This window comes from Corvus moneduloides, chromosome 18 (assembly GCF_009650955.1).
Source record: "Corvus moneduloides isolate bCorMon1 chromosome 18, bCorMon1.pri, whole genome shotgun sequence".
NCBI lineage: Eukaryota > Metazoa > Chordata > Aves > Passeriformes > Corvidae > Corvus > Corvus moneduloides.
In genome coordinates this window covers 6243509-6267277 of record NC_045493.1, presented here as the reverse complement: position 1 = coordinate 6267277, position 23769 = coordinate 6243509, and the positions used below count along the sequence as shown (strand labels likewise).

General features: G+C 43.4%; 1 protein-coding gene across 1 annotated transcript in view; it reads left to right on the top strand.

The window, feature by feature from the left end:
* Positions 1–315: 315 nt before the first annotated feature.
* The window catches only part of HIC2 (HIC ZBTB transcriptional repressor 2), a 52551-nt gene continuing 29097 nt past the window's right edge, over positions 316–23769 (top strand). The window contains exons 1-3 of the mRNA XM_032127870.1: positions 316–329; positions 5571–5574; positions 17145–17214. The gene's annotated coding sequence lies outside the window, so the exon portion shown is untranslated. The remainder of the gene's footprint in view (positions 330–5570; positions 5575–17144; positions 17215–23769) is intronic.

Genomic DNA, 23769 nt, shown 5'->3' with positions numbered 1-23769 from the left:
ACACCCTTTGATCTGAAGGGCCTGTCCAGTGGATGTTCCCTGCCAAGGCCAGGTACAGAGCAGGGAGCTCTTGTGCATAGCAAAGATTTGTGCAGTAAAACCAGACTTGGGCTGCATATAGGTGGGAAGCCAAACCATGAGAACAACTGTCTTTTAAGGTCAGAACTTAGCTGAGAGATTTGCTCCTGAAAATATTAGCTTTTCTGCTTGGAAATGATCTTGTGGTCATGTTACATTTTTCTTATGAAAAGAGAAACTGGTCACATGGGTCAAACACAACCATTTAGGACAAATCCCTAAATGAAACTTCCTGTTCCCAGATGCAATGAGTGCTCGACCGTGTAACTCTGACTGCAATTTTCACCCAATTCACTTTACTGGACTGTTTTCCAACCCTTGCCCTAATGGGAAATTGTTCATAGAATAGTTGCATTTTCTCATGGGCTGCTAATTTTGGTAAGAGATCAGCTGGAGTGGGATCACTTGGATTTCTCTAAATTTTTTCAGTTGGAATTTCCAGTATGTTGATCATGGATGTTATAAATTATGGGTGGGAGATAATGGAGTAAAAATTATTTTATTGCACTCTATCTTTGAGTTGGGGTGCATAGATAGACACCATGGGAAGGAGGCGGTTTTCCATGGGCCAGTTGAGGAATTCATGTTCCTTCCACCTGGCAAAGTCCAGCCTGACATGCTGAAGCCTCCAGAAGCCCTGAAAGCACCATGCACTGTGCGTGTGTACTATAAATAAACTTTTAAAAACATGATTTAAAAACACCTCTGGCAAAGCACATGCTTAACTGAAACCTGCCTGGTCAAGGTTGACTCAGTGGTGTAGGAAGAAGATGGGGAAAGAGCAAGTGGGAGGAAATAAATGAAACCTGCTGTCAGAGAAAAGGCACTTGTTTGTCATTTTCAGGATGTCCAAGCTCTTGGCATGTGAGCTTTGGGAGATCCCTAGTGACTTTCTGGATGTTTGCACTTGGCATGCGTGTTTGTGCATGCTCTGAGATTTCATTAACAAAGCTGCAGGAACAAGGTTAGTTAACCTGTCAGAAAAGAATCAGATGGCTTGGAATCATAGCTGATTCTCCAGTTCCAAGAATCCAAATAGCTCTAGCTGAAGATCTCCAATCAATGAGACAGAATAACTTCAAGAAGTCCTCTTAATGAATTTTTATGTGTTCCACCCACAGTTTGGATGGCTGCATTTGTTTTAAATGGACAATTCTTTTGATCTGCACAGAACCAGAAGAGGTTTGGGGAGATGAAACTCTCTGAGGGTAAATTGCTCTGATAGTATCACTGGAGGTATATAATCTATATAATCTGCACTGCTTCTGTCTCAGAGCAGGTCTGGCTTACCTGCTTGTTTTTTAAGTTGTAAAAACATGATGCATCTTCAAGTAAGAAAAAGAAATCTGCACTAAGGCTTCTTTGGATGGGGCACTAAGGGGTTAAAGGCATTGCCCAGTCCCGAGGAAGCCTGTTTCAAGGAAGGCATCGACTGGAGTAAGGTTTTGCTGCAGACACAGGCTGATGTGCTTGCAGCAAGGATTGCAGCCTTATCAGTAAAGATAAACATGCAAAGGCTTCCAAACCCCGGCGTCCCTGCCACTTGTTTGGGATCCTTTTTCAGAGACCAAGAGAAAATACAAGATCTTCTCCAAGATAGATGCTACTTCCAAAGGGGGCAGCCAGCAAACTTTGTAGAAAGAGAGACCATGTATTACTCTGTGGTTTGGAACAGGTACAGGAGATATTAGTTTACCTGATTCAAAATAGTACTTGAGACCTGGCAGTATCATGTGGGGTTGGCCCTTTCCCCTCACTCATCAGTCTTTCGCTGAGTGTCCAAATGCTGGACAATGCTGGGTTTTGTTGCCCTCCCTGAGTTACTTGCCATAGCTAATTGCTGCTGCCAAGCAATCTCCAGGCTTTACTACCCGTTTGTTTGCCATTTCTCGCAAATACTGTGAATGTTACTTTGTTTTAATCCTGGTGCTGAGAGGAGGGGAATGGAGATAGTGTTTCTGTTAAAAATGCGCAGGATCAGCTACAGAATTTTTTGGGCACAGAACAGACTGCTTGAGTTGCCTGAAAAAATAGTCACTATGGTAATATTAGGTATAATTAAGGTGTAGCCTTGTAAATAATACATTTTTCTTTATTTCTCTCTCCTCCCGTTCTGTCACCAAACACGGCAAAGCAGGAGATGCAGAAATCAAGCACCTGGCTTCTTGAGGTCAAATTCCAAAAATCTCCATTGAAAAATGCAGAAATTATTCCAGATGGGTTGAGAACTAGCACTCTTTTTCTGTCCAGGAAAGTTTGTGCCATTCTGCAGGCTCAGCCTGGGTCTTTCTGTTTTGCCACTGAGCCTGATTGACACTTACATGTGTGTGGCCTTTTTACACAGTGGTGGACTTAAGTTTGAAAATCCAGACATTTTTGGACTGTGACAACAGTTGGTATGGTGTTTCAATCTGTATTTTATTTTTTAAAAATTATATATACTATTTTAAAAGGGAGTGTAGCAACTTACTGCAAAAATTGGAGAGGAGAACAGTTTACAAAAACAATTTAAAAGTTGCTCCCAATTGAGTGAGTCTTTGAACGTGGAAAAAGAGACTTATTTCAAAAAATTCTCTTAAACTTGACGTGTGATAGATAAAGCTAGTTCTGAGAATGTGAAAATGTGGGCTCCATGTGCTAAAGCTATTTGAAAAGAGGTGTGAGTGAAGGGGCTGAGGTTGGTGTGAACGTCAGACTTCCTGCCTTCTGCACTTTCTGTGTCGCAGCTGTAGCACGTTCATAGTGTGGCACTTCTTTTAAAAGCGACTCTGAACTAGCCCAGCCTTTCAGGGAAAGACGAGCTGCAGCCAGAAATTCTGGCCCATCGAAGGATGACAAGAGGAAGAGCTTTGTTACTAGCTTGTGTTTGATCTTAGCTGCTTTTTTTCTGCTCTCAGTAGCATGCTAATGATACCTGTGGGAGGTGAAAAATGGGTGAATTCCTGCTAGGGTGCGGACAAGTTCGCAGTTTAGTTCTTGTCCTCTTCTTCCCCTCTGGTAAAAATTTTGGGGGCTGTCCCAGATACATAAAAAGGAACTTTTTCCTAGAATAATTTTCTGTCCTACATCTGCTGAGGAGTCTGAATCAGAAAGGCAGTAAGCAGTTGACTCAGTTTGTTTTGTCTCCTCTCCCCCTTTCTTATGTTTGAAATTACAAACATTTATGGGAAATGACTGGCTTGAAAGTCTAGGACAAGTCTGAGCTGCCCATAAGCCATTCCTTTGCTTCAGTTCAGTTTTGCCTCATTTATTTTAAACTTTAAAGCTGAAATGCCAAATGCATCCTAAATCCCCTTTTGTTTCAAACACCAGAGTTGCCAGTTTCACATTTATTACTTGTGATTCTCTACATATTACCTCCCTCTTGGTATCAGAGGACCCAGCAGGGTGGGCAAGCTGCACCCTGGGTCGGAAGAGCAGGGCAATGGTGGAACAGAAGGGTGCCAAACCTGGAGGCAAATACACCCCAGTTTCTGCTGCTGCCCAGGGAGAGGGTCTGCAAGTCTGTGATAAGGGATGGAAGGAGACCAAGAGGGATGGGTGGGCCCCCAAAGGCAGTGATCTGGATGCCAGCATATCTTGCTCCAGCTTTGCAAGGAGCAGCATGCAAGTGCTTCAGAGGGAGGGCTAGTAGTGGTTTGTGGTTTAGGGAGTTGACACAAATAGTCTCTGAACCCTTTTTTTATGGGCCTGCACAGGAGTGCTCTCTCCGGGGAACTGGAGCCTGTCCTTCTTGGTGTACTCCTTTCTTGCTTAGCAGGTTCGAGGCTGTGCTCAGAGCAAGCAGTCATAGCTGGCTGACAGAAAGGGGAGGTTGTCATCCTACATAGTTTGTGCTGTGTTAAAGTTAGATTAGAATGGGGCATGTTGGTAATTAAACACTTGGGTTTCTGGGTTTCTGTCCCTAAACTACTGCTGTAAATCAGCAATTGAGTTCTGTGGCAGGCAACCTTTGACAGTATTTCTGTGCCCAAGAACTGTGTGGGCTAGGCTATTTTTAAACCTCTTTCAGTAAGTGCACTGTGTAACATTTTTGTGGACAGAAAATACAGAACCGTGTGTTGACCTTCATTGCTGATCAAACTTCAGTTGCACCCAGATATAACTGATAGCAGGTCTTACCTGGATTTGCTTTTTGTCAATGCACGTAGGTGGTCACATGGAGGGGAAATGAAATACTTCCATAATATATATAGCACAAATACCTGGATGGAATAAGAAGAGACAAAGTGTGTCAGAGGGGAAAATGCATTGGAAATCTTTCAACTCTAATGAGAAAACATTCCCATAGTTCAGATACTTCATTCTACATGAAGGCTGATGCTGAACCTAATAAAAGTCATCCAGATGGAGAGAGATCACCACCTAGTACTAAAATACCAGCACTCCTATTGGCCTGCAGTGTGCTCCTTGTACCTGGCGAAGCACTGGTTACACTAATCTCCCAGCCTGCTTCCCTTCCAATTGGGAGCTCTACAGGGATGACCAGAGGGAATCTTAGTGATGCTACAAAGAAGCCTGTTTGCTTAAGAGGGCATATGTACATCTTTTAACAATCTGGTTGTGTACCTCCTTTGTGGGAGGATCCCTGACCTTATACAGAGAGGGACAAGTGCTAATTAACTTAATTCTGGGAACAGAAGGTGGTATGAGCTTTTCCAAAGTGATTCTTTTGGGCTAGAGTTTAGAGAGAGGTACTTGCTAGAACTGATGCCTGGATTTGCTATGAAAACATTATTCATACAGAGGTGTAAAATTTCCTGGTGTGGCTGGGGAAGAAATGAATTCCCTAATCTCTCTTGTTAGGGTTCCTGGTTCCTTGTCTAAAAATTGTTGGCGTGGTGTCTGGATTTATGTTATTTGGTATCAAAACACAGTTAAGTTTTCTGTCATATCTCTTAGCACTAAGCACAGCAAGTAGATCCAAGTACTTATTAGACCATTGTTTTGGACACTACTCATCGTGTTGTGAACATCCCATCTTTTATTGGTAACCCAGGAGGAAATTAATTTCTGGGAGATTTTTTTTCTGAACTATCAGGGTGTTACTTATTCTGAGCATCTTCCAAATTTCAACCTCTTTTGGCAGAGAAGTGGAAAGGCCTGTTAATGCCATCTCTTTGCTGTGCTCCCTCTGAGGAACACAATTATAAGCATTCTGAGTGTGCCTACACCATTTGATTTTTGTTCTTGCTACCAGCACTAAGCAATCAGTCCCAGTTGCTCCAGTGTAGACAAAACCAGAAACAGCTACAGCACTGCCTTAGCAGCAGCTGCGGAGGGCAGAGCTTATGGAAATGTGCCTGAGGTGAGCAGGACAGAGGGCCAGTGGTCTTACTCTGCTGAGGAAATGAAACGCAGCCCCAGACAGGAGGCAAGTTGCTGTAGACCCCCTGGCTGGCCACGTGTCAGGCTCACAAAGCATTTAGGATGCCTGGCTGCAGAGAAGTAGGCAGAAAGCTGCCCATGGCGTCTTACAGCTCGAAAGGTAGGAAGGTAGCTGATAAAACTGGATTTTCCTCAGGTGAAGAAATATCTTTGGTCCCTGCTCCCTGTTGTCTTGTAATGTATTTTTTAAAACCCCAAGAAGGCAACTCTCCTTCATTCCCCATCACCACCCCCAACAACAAAAAACCACAGGCTTGCTGGACCCTAAGAGAAACAAACGTAAGCACCTCTTTGGAAAACACTGCTGAGGCCTGCGGCCATCCCGCATTCCTGAGGAGGCTGAGAGCCTCCTCCCCAGCGTGCCGGCCCAGCAGGGCAGCCGGCGCTGGAGGCCGCACTGGTGCTGCTCCCTCGCTGCACCAACATGCCTGCGCACAGCCCCCGCAGGGGCTCGCACCTCTCCCCGCCGTGTCCGTAGCCACGTTTTGTGCTGCCCCTGCTCAGGGGAACAGAAGCAGCACCTTCACCATGTGGCATTTTCTGCCATATTCATTCAGAGGACAGCTCCATGTCTGAAGTGCTGCCAGACTGAGCTACAAGCACTGTGAAGCAAACAGCTGCCACATCCTCATCCTACTTCTTGTCACAGCACTGCAGTGGAGCTGGAAGTTTTTCAGCAACATAACTAGGTAAGGGATATTTATTTTGATGAAAATGAAGGTAAAATCCCTATTTCCCAGTTGGTTTGATCCCTATTTACAAAGATCTAGTAATGCATGTCGGTAGAAGAAATACCTACATGAGTGAAAATGTGCCCTGCTACTATTAAAAGGTACGCAGTGGAATTTTGCCTAAGGATAAAATGTCATTTTAATTGAAAGCTGCTGTAACTTGATAGGGAATATCCACAACAGTCTTGAGGATCTACTTTAAAATACAGTTAAAGGCAGAGACAACTCCCACCACTCTGTCTCTTAGAGCTACATGTCCTCTTTGATCCATCCATGGTGCTTACGATTCCTAAGAGACACGCATACTGCCAGTAGTCTGAGCTCATTAATATTTATATGATACCTTTCATCTGAAGATATGTGCTTTGCTATTACTAATTAAAAATCATTTCACAAAACCCTAAAATTTAGCTCCATTTCATAGCTTACAAAATGAAGACCCAGAAAGTTTTTGTGTCCTTGCATGAGATAAAGCGAGATTAGGAATGTGGAAGCTTGTCTGCATGGACTCCTACTGTGCTGTGTTTCTTTATCCTTCTGTTGCCAGTAACTTTTGACAAGGCAGCACAGGTTTCCTTTGACAATAAGATGGACCATGAACCTGCACTACCTAGGCAATACTAAGAAGGAGAGTGAAGGGACCCTTCTCTCTCATTCTGGTTCTTCACACAGCACTTGCTTGCTTTTTAGAAAGCTTCTTTAAAAATACAACCTGAAAATGCTTTGTCAGCCCTGCAGACCACATCCCAAGTGAATATTTAGTTGAACATGTTAAACCCTTCCCTTGCATACTGTATTTTAGTTCCCATGTTAGAGTAGGTAGAAGGGATGGTGGGTTATAATCCACACCAGACATGGGCCCTCTCCTCTCAGTCCTCCCTGGTGCTTATGGAATGAAGGAGCTTGGCTCAGTGTGAGACTGATAACGGGAGGGAGGGCTTGCCATGCGATTAGACCAGTTCACTGTAAACACCTAAGTTGCACAAGTGGCTCAAACTTTGATCTTTTTGTTGTGGAAAAGAAATCTGAGACTCTGAAACCTACCTTCAGTCACAAACAAGGAGGTGGACATTACTCAAGCCCAACTGTGGAAATGTAAATACAGTTAAATGTGATCAAAATGGAAAAAGCACTTCTTTCTTCCCCATTCCCTGCTCCCCAGTATACTGCCTGCTTTTACCAGGGGCTCCTACTCTGACTTGCCTAGCTCTGTTTGTGAATGCAGGCCCCAGTCTCACACCTAAAACACCCAAATCCAAGTGTTCCCGAGTGCTGTCTGGGATAAGGTTTAAGCCACAGGTGCAATTAAGCTTTTAAATGGTAAGCCTATTTGGTTAGGGGCACACCTAGGGCCTGCAAGAAGCTGGGAGAAAAACGATCAGTCTTTTAAACTGACAGGTGGTTCCTGAAATACTGCTGGAAGGGTTAAGAAGAAGCTACAGTATTTGTGATTTTCCGGGTATTTAGTGTAACAACTCTCAGAACGAGGTCTCTGTGAATGCTTCGGGCTGTCTTAGTGAGGTGGGATTTGATTTTAATTACAAATCTGGTACTGAATTATCAAAATTATGATTTTGATGAAGGCTTGGGCACACTCTTCATAGTCCTGCCTTCTTTTCCCCTCACACCCTCTTTCCGAAATCTGCCTGTGCAAACACTGGTGCAAAAGGATATGTTTCATAGGAGTGTAGCCTGTTAGCCTGTGGTCTCTTTTGCTATTGGCATTTAGGCCTTTGATTAGATTTTTAGAGGAAAAATGTCATAGTAGGTTGTCTGGTAGAATGCTGGTGAATATTTTAAGATGCAAATGTTCACAGGTGTTCAATGAGCGTAAGAAAAATGGGGGATGTGAGACTTGAGCAATTCCTCACCCTTTTGATTCTTTTGCACTGTGTCATAGCTTTACTTTTACAATCATTAGAACAGCATCAGAGACCTTTGCTTTGCATAGCCTTGAGTTCGTGGGCAAGGATTTAAACATGGAACATTAAGACATGTTAGTGAACGTGTCCTAATTAGTCTCTTCCTTGGCTACCACATCCTCAAAGGCCGTGTGCCTTACCTACACTATGCCTCTCAAACACCTTCAACAATGTAGCATTTTATCCTAGTCTAGACAAAGTCTTAAGGGTTATGTTGTCTAGTCAACTAATCACCCCTTATAGTGGGAAAACTGCTTTCCTTTAGGATTGTTTCTCGGACTGTTTTTTCCTCCTTGCTGTCTCTTTTCTCCTCCTTCCCTCTGTATACTTTCCCTGCAGCAACTCCTGTTCCATCTGCTGCAATGTAAGCATTAACTATTTAATTGCTGATTAGGAAAATCTCATCACGTGGGCTTTGCAACAATACTGGAGTGGGAGACAGAGGAAGGAGATGTGTGAGTTCCCAGTTCTCTATCACAAGCTGACCTGGGAGGGCATTAGTCATTCTTGACGCCATGAGGGTGTTTAACATCTCTTCAATCTAATGGGTACAACAGTTGAATGGGATTTGGAGGTACCTGAGCCCTTGTCATCTCTTGCTGCTGAACTTGCTATTTGACCTTGAGCAAGTCAGGCTGGGCCTTTCGTCCCTTAAGTGGATAGAGGGCAAGTACTGTAGCTAAGTGCTTTTTGATTCTTAAATGCAGAAAACATACTCATGCAAAGGACTAGTTGTTTTTCTTGTATAGTAAGAAGTGCTGTGAGGTTTTGAAATCTCTTCCCTATGCTTCTGCACCAAGTTGCAGAGAGTGAGATGAGAAGCTGGAGGAGAGCTGCAGTTCTCCAAGCAGTGAAAGCCCTTTTAGCTCTGCATTCCCAAGCAGCCATATGGGGCTTTTGCCCAACTGACTTATTTCCTTGTGTGATGCAAATTCAGCTGGTGGCCCCCTTCTCTCCCCCTGGCATCTGCTATTCTAAGCACTCGTGTGGGTTATCAGCATTTCAGCTCCTCTTTGCACTTAGAGCACCCAGTTGCCTCAGTTGGGTGCACTCTGTAGTACGATACTTGTGAAAACTCGGCAGACTCGGAGGGGGCTGTGGGAGATGTGGTAAGAAAAGGTGTGCAGGTGGACTCTGCAACCCACGTAGTCAGTCTCTGCCCTGAGGGCTTTCCATGGCTCATCATAATTGCCAGTTTCTCACTTGGTTTTGCAGGACTCTGAAAGTTGCATTGGAGATGGGAATTGGACCTTTTTCATTCTGTTGTGAAAGAGAAAGGACTGAAATGTTGGGATAATTGGAGAACTAATGAAACTGTCATTGTAAAAGACAAGAAAATGGTATTCTTAGCAATTAGCAAGGGAAAGCATTTCAGTGAGGCTGAAACTATCTTATTTGTTGGGGGAGTTTATTGTTAGCAGATGTTTAATTTCCGTAAGCAATTAATATTTGGAAAGCTTAAAATTATTTTTATACTTGTAAAACCCCCTTGTATTTTACTTAATTGAGGGAGTAAGCACTCACACAATGTCTCCTCAAAGACTCCACAAAGGCCTGAACTGGCCTTCTTGATTCTTTCGAAGAAAACATGGGTGTATGTGTAGGAGAGTGCAGAGGAGAGGGTAACTGTATATATGGGCACAGAATGGAAATAAAGGACAAAATACCTTTGAGAAAAGGGTCAAAACATGCCAATATACTTCTCATGCTGTCTACCTCTATCACTAACAACTCCTACTTCCTCTCCCCCAACCCCCCCCCCCCCCCAAAAAAAAAATTCAATTTTGAAAACACCCTTGCAGGTCACGTGGCAGCTGGCAAAGGCTGCTGCCCCTTCTCCCAGACGCAGCTTATGCTCTTGAAACAAAGCAAACTGGGTTGAAATTCTAGGCATTAAAAAACTAAAGCAGCTGCTTCCCTGACATCCTGGGTTGGACTCTGATTTCAGTTTCACTTCTGCTAGATCTTGGGTAATGTCATTGCTACGGTGTAACTGAAATGAGAACTGGGGCTGCTAATTTTGACATTGGGTCACCCAGTGGTAATCCATTTGTTATCTCTGTTAGATTTGTGAGAACACACACACCCACTCCCTTTAGACTGCAGTAATTTATTTGGCCTATTTTATGTCTGATGGTCACTTGAAACTGTACCTCTTGCCTGTCAGCAGCTGTAATTGTTTTGTTAAGTGACTATCTAAAGTGAGACTTCCTTGTGCAAATGTGTATTTTAGACACTGTCACCAGAAATCCAGTGGTTCTCCTCTCTCCCTACCCCTCTCTCCCTGTCCCCTTCAGCTGTTTAGATTTCAGGACACATGGCTTAAATGAACGTATGCTTGGAGTCTGCAAAATGGCTTGAATGACAGGAGAAATCGGATCACACAATGAGAGTTCAGAACCCAGCCACCAATTGGTACAGCAGGAGTCTGCAGCTCCCTTATGCTCATTATTGTCTCGGCATAACATCCAGCACTGTGTGTTTCTCACGTCCCCTCTGAAAAATGGGAATGCAATTGAAACGAGCGGGCGGAGGAATGTCCCCCTCCCTGCGAGCGGGGCTGTCAGCCTCCGCTTTCTGTGGCACCCCCAAGGCCTGTGGGGAGCGGGGCGGAGAAGGGCCTGCACACCTTATTCTGCCTTCTTTGCTTACACTGGAGAATCTCCAGCTTATCCTGCCAGTGCAGTGACTGCATGTGGAGGAGGGGGAGAGGTTGTGTTGCAAGCTCTGAGAAAATTAGTTGTTCTATTTTATCTTTTGCAGCTGCAGCACTTTTTTTTTCTCCCCTCATCATTCCCCCCTCCCCATGCAAGTGGTATGTCTGAACCATATCCTTCAAAACCAGTTTCCTAAGCAGATTAGATGGGCAGCAGAGACAGCTATGCAATCAGGCAAAAATGTGCGCTCAAGCCTTCATTTCATGCAGTGGCCAGAGCAGTAAGTGTCTACCACCTGCATTTTTTTTTTTCTTCTTTCTCTCCCTTTGCAGTTATTCTGTAGTGCTGTTGTCTCTCACTGTTGTAGACTAAAACAAAATGCTCATTCTGATCCTTAATTATATAAAAATTGGGGAGGGGAAGGAAGTTGGGTTCCATGCTAATACTCATTAACATGAAATGTAGAGCATGCTCCCGAGCTGGCATGCTTCACCATGCAAAGTGACATTTGCTCCCTGCAAGCGTGCGGAAGGGTAATCTGGGGATTACCCTCAGGTTCTCTAATACCAATCCTCCCCTGACCAGTCTGGAAAACCAGTGTCTAAGTTTACTGCTCCTTTGAATTAAGTATACTCCCCTGGACCGCCACTGCAAGTGAATTTGGTCTCTTGCTACCCCATATCTTTCAGTGTTCCCTATCAGCCTTGTTGCATGCTAGGAATCTGACAATAATGGTCTTCACCTGCTTTGAGATACCATGAGAACACTTAAGCATTGGTATGGGTTTCATGTCTGGTCTCTTAGAGGACAACGAGCTTAATTTGGGACTAAGCTCTCCAGACAAGTTTGGAAACCTTATGTCTTGTTCAGTGTGGGTGGAAAATGGGGATAGGTTAGTGGGCTGAGTGGCAGACCTGAGGAAGAGAGAGTTGAGTAAGCCTCGGCTGTCTTCCAAGAGAGGAAACAGAGCAAAGTGTCCCAGGAGTCACTTGTTGCTCCTCTGGAGAAAAGGCAGGAACCCAGAGCAAGGTGATCAAGTAATGCTTCTTACTGTGAGTCTGGAGAAGCAGGGGAAAGAAGTTGTATGATAAAACTAGAAAAGAGAAATTGGGGATTGAGATTCTGGGGGAAAATGAGAGAAGGAGAGAAAAGAAACTTTTATTTTTTATAGAGGGTATGAAGAAGGAAAGAAAGAGAAACTAACCTGAAGACTTTGGTGTGCTTTGTTGGGTAAGAAAGAATGTACTATAAGCCCAGACAAAGAAAATTATATTTGAAATATTGGTAGAAAACTGTGCTTTAACATATTGGCACAATGCACTTAATTATCTTCTGCTGATCCCTCAAAAGTAAAAAATTACTTTGAGGAGAGTTAAAAATTGCAAACAAGAGAGACTCAATCTTGCTGGCAAAAAGGGGGTGAAAAAGTGGGTGGAAAGCTGGTTGAATGTGTCAACCACAAAAGTGGTGAGATACAGTCGTAGAGAATTCGAGTTTTAAAACACAAGGAAATCGTGCAGAGATATTTCTCACACTGACTCGTAAATAGCATCTTTGGGTGCGCAGCATTGCCAAATTTACCCTTGTTACAGGGGCAACTTACAGTAAGTTCCCACCAAAGCCATACACCATCTGTTTGAATTACTTAGAGGAAAGGTTTGTTTCCTTATTCCCCTTCTATTAGATGTGACAGATTCATGTCTTTGAGGGCAGATCACTGTTAGGCTAAATCTTTCTCTGGTTATGATTCCTTATGACTATAAAACAGTCACAAGGTTATGGGGTTTAAAAAGAGAGGTTTATTGCAGTTTCCAGCACTGAAACTACAGGCTAAGTGTCTCTCCTTTTCCTTTTTTTTCAAGAGTAAATCAAATCCATCCATACACACACATACACACTCACTCTGCCTTCTCTCAGATACACAGACCTGGGGGATGAACACACACTACAAGAGCCGCATTACAGAGTCTACAAGAAAACTACTAAAATAGCTTTCTGTGAATGCATAATAATCTTCCCTCTGAGTCCTCTCCACTTGTTTTAAGAACTGGTTGCTGAGCATGAGTTGGTGGCATCCCTAACGTTTGGGGCAGAACTCAGAACCTTCAGCAGCTCCACCAGCAGTTGTTTCTACCCAACTCTCATAGAAACTGTGCCCGTGCCTTGGCTTAGAGCAGCAAGGTATTGAGACCATTCAGACATCTGTTGCAAACCCCCTGGTTCAATACTTGTCAGACTTTGAGCTAGTTGTTAAACTCGGCTGATGAACTAAATCCTGCAGTCCTTAGGTCACGCCAGGAGCTGGGTAGGAGGCAGAAGGGTGCTGATACTGCTATAATTTAAGCTCCCTGCTGAGGAAGCTTCTGCAGGAGTGAGATTTGTTCGCTGTATTATTTTTAAGCTAGTTTGTAAGAATGCTGCTGTGGTCAGTAGGAGACTGATCTGAATTTTCCTTGGAGTGGCTTTTGCAGGGAGCAGTGTAGTTTCTTTAAAATGGAAACATTATTTTCCTCCTAGAAAAGCCCAATGCTAGATTTCTGATCACCTGTAAAATTAATAAACTAGCTTTTTACCAGAAATGTTACATTGACCTGTCTATGCTGCCTGAATGGGAATACCTCTTTGCTTTGCTTTTCTCTAACTGATCTAAAAGGTTTCACTTGGGCTTGGTTCAAAACATTGCATTGGATTCCAGGTCATCCTTGACTGCTCAGAGAGCTGTTGACTGATGTACCTATTCTGCTGGACTCCAAGGGCCCTAGCCTTCCCATATGGCAGTACAGGTCTCCCAGGGGCCGTGCTGTGCCACAGGAGACCTCAGTGTGTGCTTTGGGAGCTGCCTTCCAGCATGGGAGGCTGACCCAGAAGTAAGGTCAGGGTTACCAGGCTGCCAAGCTGCAGTGACTGAGGCAGTGCAACACTGTGGGAATAAAAGCAGCTCAACATTGTACTGACTCAGAACAAAATTTCTCAGGTCAGGTCACCAAACCAAAATGAACTAACTTTGGTTTCAGTAATGTAAAATATTCCATTTCAAATGACACCAAATGCACTGGTGTTCACAAATAGGTTTCCTTTTTTTTTGTTTGTTTCTTTCTTTTTAAACTTGTGAACTTCCGTTCTACATAGTCTCTTATTTCAGTTTTTCTGCCCAAATTGGGATGAGAGCAAATGTGGAAATACTGGAATTTCTTCCTTTCTGAGGAGGAGGCAGCTGATGAGTACGAGCAACCAGTTTCAGGGTTGGGACAGCTGACTCTGAAGCCCTGTACACTGGAGCAGAGCAGGCGGTGGAGGGGCAGATAGGTGGTGGAGGGGAGGGGAACACACTGGCAGACAGAGGGAAGTAGGAGACTGGAATGAGAAGCAGCAATGAGGGCTAGAATAAAAGATAAGGAGGAGAGAGCAGAAGTTTTTACTTGGCTCCCTGAGCTGTAGGAGCAGCTCTGTTTTTGTGCTGTTACACGGCTGGCCGTGCCCAGCTCAGCACCCTGTGCTTGGCTGAGTGTCCAGCAGATACGTGGGAAGGTGCCACCGCGAGAGCTCCTGTCCCAGAGTGCAGGAGGAACTCCACGGAGAGGGCAGGGGCTGGTGAGGTGGAGCTGGTGGGTCACACCAGTGCACAACCAGGCAGTGCTGCAGGGTTTCACTTCTGCTCGCAGAGCAGTTGAGTCCTTCTGTGCAAATGGAACAGGGGGTGAATGCAAGATCAAAAGCTGAGCACTTCTGAGCTCTCATCCCAGCTCTGAGCAGGGCACTGCAGTCCTTGTGAGTTACAGTCTCTCTGCCACTGAGTCTTTTTCTGTAAAGTAGAAAGCACAGGAACACTCTTTTCTGGTGGGACTGGGAAGGAGCATTAGTGACTGCTCCTAGCACTGCAGAGTGTGTATTATGCTGATGCTTTTATTATTTAGCAAGTTCCTTGACTTTTAAAAAAATATATACCGAACTGATACACTCCATCCATCAGCAGTGCCCTCGAGGAATGAGTAGCTAATTAGAGAGCAGGACTTGTGAAAAGACAAACCCGGGTTATACACGGAACAGGTTTCTCCAGTATTTATTGCCTACGTTACTGGACAAGCTTCCTTGTAAGTAATAGTCAAATAATCGGCCTGGGTCCTTTTGTGAATGGCTTGAGTCTGTGTGGTCCCTCCTTTGTTAGAGCAACTCATGGTGTCTGAAAGCTTCTGCACCCCCTGTTCTGAACAGCAGAGCCTGGTGGCACCAGCTGCTTCTGCCTGGAACAAACATTTGCATGCGACATTAAAAAGGAAAAAGCTAGTTTCAAAATGTATTGTGTTTTCCTTATCCTCTCATTTTTAGCCCTAGTTCAAACTCTGGAAATATTTAAAAGATTAATATATTTAGCTTTTGCTACAAGTATCTTTTAAACAAGTGAAGCTTGAAGAGGAAAGAGAAATCTTTCCTTCAGAAATAAAACAGCAGCCAGTGTTTGGAAATATTTTAACAATAGACCATATGGGAGTCCCAAACTATTAAGCTTTATTATTCAGAAGGCGGAAAATGTGGTTTGATATTCAATTGATATACAGTATAAATGAGAGCCGCAAACTCGGCTCCCTTGAGCTGGGATTCAGATGTTCTCTTGAATATAGTAACTAATGCTTTGGCCTAATTCCACAGAATGCATCCAGCCTGCTGATCATAAGCCAAGAAACTGTAAGCTTTTTTTCCCCTTCCCCTCTCTTCTCCAAAGTACTTTCCTCTCCTGCCAGCATGAGCTTTTGGCCTGAATATAAATCTCCTGATACTGGATGTGTATAGAAAGTGGGGAGGATGCTAATGGTGCACAGCAGTGGAGCTCTGTGTGTGCATGTGTGTGTTTGTTTTTCTTCTGCTTTCATGATAAGGTTTTCCCCTTGCAATGTGCTCTCAGGGGATTACATTGGTCATCCTAGGGTCCTAGGTGGGAGCTTCTTTGTACTTGTTTCACTGTTTGTTTCTTAGTGCTGTGGGAGCAGGTGAACATCTTTTGGGGTTACTGTGAAGTGGTGCCAGAGACCATGAGAGTGTGGAATTTATTGGAGGGAGAGAGACTGGAAGTGGTTTCAGTTTATTTTCCTTTTTTTTTTTTTTTTTTCTTTCTTTCTCTTTTTTCCCTGGTTTGATTTGCATATATTTGTATTTGCACTTTACCCCTTTCTATCAGGTATCTCTTAACTTTCTCTCCTATGGGGAAAAGAACTCATAAAAGCTGCTTATAAAATATTACATACATGGACTAAGATTGTGAGTATGCAAAAGTAGACTGAAAGTTAGACTGATACTGTGATCAAGTAATGGCAGACTTAAAAAATGGATCACCCATTTTTTGACATGGGATCCTTTTGGTACTGCCATCTTCAGCTGTGCTGGGTCCTATCTTTTCTACCCTCTCAGGATCTCTGTGGTTTGTGATTTCCTGAGTAGGCAGGAGACATCAGCATTAAGGTATCTTGCACTTTTCTCTAGAACCATGGTGAGCCCAGAAAAAGACTCCCACTTTACGTGTGAGTCCAGGAATGCCTGTAATACAGAACACTGCAGAGAATATAAATTATGCATGCTGAAGGTGAAGTTTAGTTTTGGCTTCTGTCTTTTCTCCATTTCTCTTTTCAGTTGTTCATGATAGCTTAAATTTTCCATGTTTTTGTCTCAACCCACACTCAGATTTTTTCCTTTGGGGAAAATTGGAGCAAAATCAATTTTAGTGCAATTTTTCAAGCCTCCTCAACTTGGACTTACATCTGTTTGGTGTGGGGGAGTGGAATTTTATCATAAAACGTTTGATTTATTTAATGTATTCAATAAGCATCGAAGATGTGCCAGGTACTTTCTCAGCCCTTTTGGATGAGAAATCTTTCAAGCTAAGAACTCAATAAACAAAGAAGTTCCAGAGCTCAAAATTTCCCTGCCATTAAGGTCTCCATATATCTAAGGAATAAACCGAGCTTGAACAAAGCTGATTCTAAGACTTGTGAAGTACAAAATGTCACAGGCAGTACTGATGAGATCTGTGATTGAAACAACTATTTCTTTTTAATGTATTTCCTGATCCTGTTATCGGCCCAACTTAAAACAAACTCAGCTGAGTGTCCATGCAGCAGCTCTACTTTCATTGCAACTGTGCATCTGTTTCTATTGGTGAATCTGCTGCTATGGGTGTGTGGTGCTGTGACAAAGGCTCATCTAAACAGGGTCATTGATTGAGACTAAGGTAAGTTACCAATTGAATGGAAGAGCTCTTCTCAGTTATATTCATCATCCTAATGAAGAGGCAATTTGGAATAGTTAATAAGGAATAGCTGTTCTGGAATAATCCCTTTTTAAGACAAACCCTCACTCTTTCTATAATTGCATTCCAGGAAGCTATTCTGTACTGAATCAGCATGGGATAGAGTGCCGAAAAGACGTTCAGACCAAGCACAGCTAGCGGTGAGTGGGCAATACACACCGGGATGCCCTATTGCAACCATTCCAAGTGAGCAGCAGAACAGCCAAACTGGTTGCCTGTACATTTCTCTGAAAGGCAACTGAAAGTAAATATGAAAATCACAGTACAAAGGCCTCTGTCTTAGCAGGGATGAAGTCTGAGCTGCCTTTACTGTCTGAGCATTAGCCTGGTGTTACGGACAGAATGCATGTCTCAACCTGTAACTGATCACAATTTGATTAAATGTTGGGGTGTGGAAAGGACTTGTGTGCTTTTTCCCAATGTGTATATTTACATCATTATGTGGGAGCAATCAATTTATCAAACCCATCTGATTATTCAATAGTGGGGAATAACAACTGGCTGAAAGAAAATGTGTATTGTTTTTGAGGTGGATAGAAAATTGGTTTAAAAGAAATTCATACAATCTTTTTCTTTTGAGGGGAACCTGCACTAACAAACTACTCTAGGAAAGGAAATCCAGTAATTTAGAATTGCCAGTAGTTTAAAATGCCATGAAAAATTTCCTGCAGCATAAAATTTTGTGCTTGTCCTTGCCAGGGAGGATGGGCTGGAGCAGAGATGGTGCTCTTGTGCTTCAGTACATTGTAATTGTGATATAGCTGCTGTTAATTCATAGTTCTCTTGACTTTTGGAATTCATCCCTTCCCTTAAAAGGGAAGGTGGCAGCCTGGAGTGGAGAAGCTCCAACTGCAGCCCTCTGGATGTCAATCCACCCCGACTTTCTTAAGCCTCCTACTTAAATCATTATCTTAATGAATCACCATTGCTGCTATCTTCAGTGCTACACAGGAACATGCAAATTTTAAACAGCCTAGGGGAAAGCCCTTTTTGTCTGTAAAGTGCTCTGATACTTGCATTTAGATGTTGCCATGATAGGTACCTTGGATACTACTTTCTGCCTAACCCCGTGGATAGATCCTGGGGTGTAGCTCTCCCCAGTGCCTGCTGGGCAGCTCTCAGGCTCCCTGAGAAGGGATGGATGTAATGATTCTGCTACCTACTGGGAGCAGCAGCTTGAGCTCAGGCATGTCGAAGCCAGACCACTCCATGATTGTCCCTCAGCTGAGGGCCTCTTGGCTGGGCTCTCCTGTAGCTGCAGAATGACAAGGAGATAAAGGAGTGAGAATGGGGGTCCCTCCTTAGCTCTGCATTTGCCATTTTCACTTTGGGCAAGTTTCTTCATCTCTTCACTTGAATATTTTTCACAGCTTAAATAAGCCATGCAAATGTTTATGAATCAACTAAATTTTCTCCCAAGTAGGTATCAAGGAATTTGATACAACAGGAAAATTACCAGCTTGCTAGAAAAACATTTTTTAAGGAAAAACTGAACATAGTGAAGCTACTGCAAACTGTCTCCAAGACTTTCAACATTGTGTTGTCTGAATTTTTCCTTGATGATTCAATTTGGCTACACATTGAGCTCTGCCCATTTCCAGCTCTGCCAGCTGATCACTTGAGAAATCTTTACTTGTAAATGGTGGATATGGAGAGAGAGCCATGTATAGCTGTTTCAGATGGCAAATCTTTGTGGTTATTTACAATATGTATTGAAAGATTTGATTCCTTTATTCATTAAACCAAGAGCTGAAGAAGCTGTTTCATGCAAATGTCCTAGATGATAAGAAGTACCCTTCTCAAATTGCGAAGTCAACATCCATTGTCCCTTTTCTGTGGCTTAGAAGTAGAGTCCATTCCCTTACTATGGGTGACTTTTCCTCACTAGTAGTTGTTCTGCTTCTGGAGCAATGGCAGGATAAATGTGGAAGATACCAGGTGAACAGGAATCCTTTAGTTTCTGCTAGGAGAGGACCTTATTAACAGAACTGAGCTTAAATGCATTTTCTGTGATAACATTATCAGTGGTCAATTCCTGCTGGGAGAGTTATGCCCACGAGAGGCCAGAACATTTATCTTGAGGAGGGCATCCTCATTCACTTATTCTTCTCAGTCAAATCTTCTCTGAAACAAGTTGAGCTGGAGCTAGATACTTTCACACTAAGAAAAATGCAGCTTCTCAGTTGGTTACCAAAGAAAGGAGATGTGAACAAACAGTACCTGCTGACTTTTTGTAGCTCAAGGCCTGGACAGGAGTCCAGGTGTGAGGCGGGAGATATGATTTGCTTCCTCACCTGTCTGTGCACTCCTTTCTGGAGAACAGCAAGGAACTAGCCCTAAATAATTCAAACTTTTTTCCCTGCTTGGTGTAGCTCTGAACAGACTGCCTCTTTCTTGTAATAGCGTTTAAGGCACTTTGCAAACTGCTTTACAGTGATAATTTTTCTGCTTATTGTGAGCAGGCTGTTGTGTTCTCTGTGCTCAAGCTCCTGGCTGGTTCTGATCTGTCATGGGATGGCAGCATTTTATAATACAGGGGCTAAATTAACTGGGGAACCATCTATTAGATTCAGCACCATGAGAAGTGTCAGTCAGAGTAGGGATTTCAGAAGAAATATCGGAAGTGAGTTATACATGTGTGTATAAATGTGTGTGTATATTGTGTGTATATTTCAAAAGAGAAAACAGAGGTGACTGACATTTGAAGCTGAGTGCAAAATTTTAACACAACTTTTTTTCATTCCAGTCTTGGAAAGTCATGGTGATGGGTGTGGGGAGGTCTCTGGCTGACTTTCTGAACTGCCTTTATGTCAGAGCTCCAACAAGGGATTTGGTGGAATTTCTCATCCTATTGAGTAAAAGGGATGTTCTATCCCACATAGTTTCCTTAGGAAACTGAAGGAAAGGGATTCTTCTCCACAGATCTTAACACACCCAGTGTATTTTTGCGGGCACTGCGTGCAAAGTGTTCAGTAAATGAGATACCTGAAAGGAATGTTTCTATATGCTGAACTGGATTACTTTATTCCCCCAGCCTTTGCACACTGTCTTATGCTCATGGGTAGTTGTAGATTTTTGTCAATGTACAAAGGTTGTTATTTCTGAATTCAGAGGTTTGTAACTATGGAAGTAAAATGTGTCTGTGCTATTATTTTGTTAATCTGTCTTGTGCTACTTTTGTTGACTGTGTGTTCATAAGAGTCTGTGTTTACACAAATTACCTGCTCAGTTTTCTGGCCAGGTATGCTGAGATTCAGTGTTGCAGTTTATAACTTTGGTTTTTGTTATCTTTCTCCTCTTGTGTTACAACTTGTGTTACAAATTCTGAAACTGTGGTCAAACAAACTGCTCTGATATTTCCTCCCAGTGTTTGCTAATTCAGCAGCACTTCAGCTGCTTATAAGAAGCACAGAGAAACCGCAGCCGAGCACTGTGTTAACAAGTGATGCACATAGCACTATGCAGGTAGAGGGGTTTTAATCTGCAAGCATATCTATCATTAATTTTAAGGCCTTTTGGAACCGTGGTAGCTCAGCTAAGAGAGGGGAGATAAGACAAGCAATTATATGGAGCAGTTCTGTTTGGTGAAGCACGTCTTTTGGGATTAGCAGGGGCTCATGAGGCAGGGTAGTGATTTGTGCATTGCAGTGCCAAGTCTGACTGATCCTTCAGGACAGTCACTTGTTATGTGGGGACTCCTGGGAAATTTCTTAAGACTGGGATATTTACTGGGACAAGATTGAGAAAGTTTCCTTGGTTTGTCAGTATAGATTTTAATGCAACAGTGCTCCCCCCTGCTTGCTGGGGAGAACCGTGTGCTTTCTGCTTCTCTGGTTTGTGGACCTTCTTATTGGGTGTACAGGTGAAAAAAAATAGCCATGAGCTTTGAGTGACTGCAAACTGCTGTGCTTTTGGGAAGATTTTGAAAAATGGCAGGGATTTGAAAGCTGAGATTTTGACTGACTTGAATTGGGTAAAAAAATTGAGAGAACTGTGGCAGCAGTTGTTGGGAGAAGAAAAATGTCACCTATCACCTCAGCAGACTATTTAAGAGCACTCTGAAGTGAGTCCCCAGAAGGTTCTTGCAGAGAGACGAAGGGGCAGCTGGGAGGAAATGCTGTACTCCCTGAAGAAACAACAAACTCTGAATGTTTACTCAAGCTGGTAAACCAAACAGAAACCATCAGTGTGGTGCTGGGTAAATCCGTGGTGTGCCAGTGTCTTAGGCACTGTGCAGTTCTAATCACCACCTTCAAATGTAGTGAAGGGCCAGGGAAGGTCCAGAGAAAAGTCAGTCACTGAGTTTGATTTCTCTTTGCCATAGAGAAGAGATGACTTATTACAGAAATTGCAGATGTGTGGTATTGTCATGAATGGTGGGGAAAGGGGGTAGGGAGTGATCCTTCACAGCTCCTGTGTTTGCTAAATTGATTCAAAGCAGGCAAAGAGGAGGCACTCTGTCAAGCAGCAGTTACCACGTGAAACTCATTGCCACAGGGTGTTATGGATAGCAGAAGTCTAAACAGATTGAAAAATCGATGAAGGACAGATAAGTTCTTATTAAAAGTGATGGCCTGGATACAACCTCTGGATCAGGAGATCTTTAACAATTACACAGGGTGTAAGAAGGAAGAAGACTGCCTGTATTCTATGTCATTGCTTTTCTTCCCTCTCTTCCATCCCTCACTTGTTTTTTTTTCTTTTTGGCCCTATTCTGGCTACTGCTGAAGAACAGAGAGAGCTAGACCTTTGCTCTTATAACATGGCTATTTTTATAGTTCAAAACTAGAAAGGAAACCAGCTACCCTGCAGTGAGGAAAACTAGTTTTGCCTTGCAGCCCACAGGTAATGTAAAGCACACGGAAATGAAGAGAATTAGAAGTCAAGTGCCTAAAAATGTGTACGTGTTATAAAATGCCTCAGTAGCCTGCATCTCTTTTAAAATTCTGAGTTAACAGGAAGCTAAGCTTGTTACCGAAGCTGTAAGTAACTATAATGTTTCCAGTTACCTTTCCCACTTTCTCCTCTCGGTGCTACAGTCCCTGATACTGCACCTAATGAGCTGGCTTGGGCGCGTTTAACTCGAGTAGTAGTGACACCTTGGGTTGGAAGCTGAGGATGGCTGCCCTCCGCAGAAAGGACTGGGGAGCACGACAGGGAGGGGAGGAAGCAGAAAGTTGGGAAGGGGGCTGGAGAGAAGATACTAAAATCCCTTGTATATGCACAAAAGCAGGAAAGTGTAACACAGAGGAGGGCTTGTAGTCGTGACTGCAGCAGCAGCAGTCGGTTGGTATTTGGGAGGTGAAAAAATCAGTTTTACATTTTGCTAGACGACTGTACTGTAATACAGCAGTGCCTCCTGGCAGGGAAAGCAATGTAATGTAAAGCAATACCGCGTGGAAGAGCAGTTGGAGAGCTGTCAGAAGCCGAGTAGCTTGGAATGCTTCCACATGAACCTAGGAGCAGCGAGCTCGCTGCAGCGTGGCATTCCCCTGCCCCGAGGAGGAGAGCGGCTGCAGCGCAGGCATCACTCGCCACCTTCCAGCATGGCTCAGCTCTCTGGAAGAGGCTTTTCTAGGCAAAATAGCAAGAGTTTCCTTCTTCTCTTGGGAGATTTCTCTTCCAGCTCACAGAGCCCTTGTGAGTTCACATGCCAGGCAGTCCTGGGGCAAATGAGTTTTTACCTGTCAGCTGTCATCACCTGCCACATTGGAGTACTCCAGGGCACAAGGCTGCCAGAGGGGTAGCAAAAGGCTGGAGCTCTCCAGAGCAGGCTGCAGGAAAGCTGCTGGATCTCTGGATCTGATGGGATGAGCAAGCAAGAATTTTTTTTTTTTTCTTTTTCTTTTTTTTTTCTCCCCAGGGGGCTTTGGTGCAGGGCACTGGCTTTTATTCCAGTTTTTAGATTTTGGATATACTTAGTAATCTTACTTGTGGTTTTTACCTCCCCTCTCTCCTTGCCCCCAGCATTTTCCTTCCCTTCAAGTCCTCTGCCTCACTCTGTGTATTGCTACTATAAATTGCTTGGTATGAAGGGTCCTGTTTCTTACTTGGAGCCTCTGGATGCTATTAAGTAATTGATGGAAAAGCTTGTTTAAACATCACAAACCTACATTATTTTTAAATTGCCCTTTGAGGTGGCTGAAACGCTACTGAAAGATTACTTTCCTTTAATACTGGACAAGGAACTTCATTAGGGAAGGGAAACTGTTCTTACTAGACTACTTCCAAGTTACCAAGTCATCTTTCTTTTAAGAAGGGATGTGCAGTTTTATTCCCCCCTGGCTGCTTCTCCAGCAAAATGGCTGTTTATAGCAAGGAGCAAAGAAGGTTTATTGGTTTTATTTCTTTCGTGCATCCAGACTTTCTTTTTTTCAAAAATCAGTAAGAATGGAATGGTGCATTCTGTGCATTTGCTATCTAGCCACAACTTGAAACCAGCAATACTGGTAAATTTTCCAGGGAGGCTCTCTCAACATCCAAACCGCATACATGACAGCTGTCCAGCATGATGTAGGACCATGGAACTGTGTCCAATACAGTGCTACTTTTCCTGCTTTAATCACCTCAGCCAGATTACTGGATGATTAACATGTGGCCATGGGCGAGCTTGAACAGCATCCTCCTCCATTCAGCTGGCAAAAGGAAAGACTTCATTCCAAGTTTCCTAAGCTTGACAGGTCTGTGCTAACAAT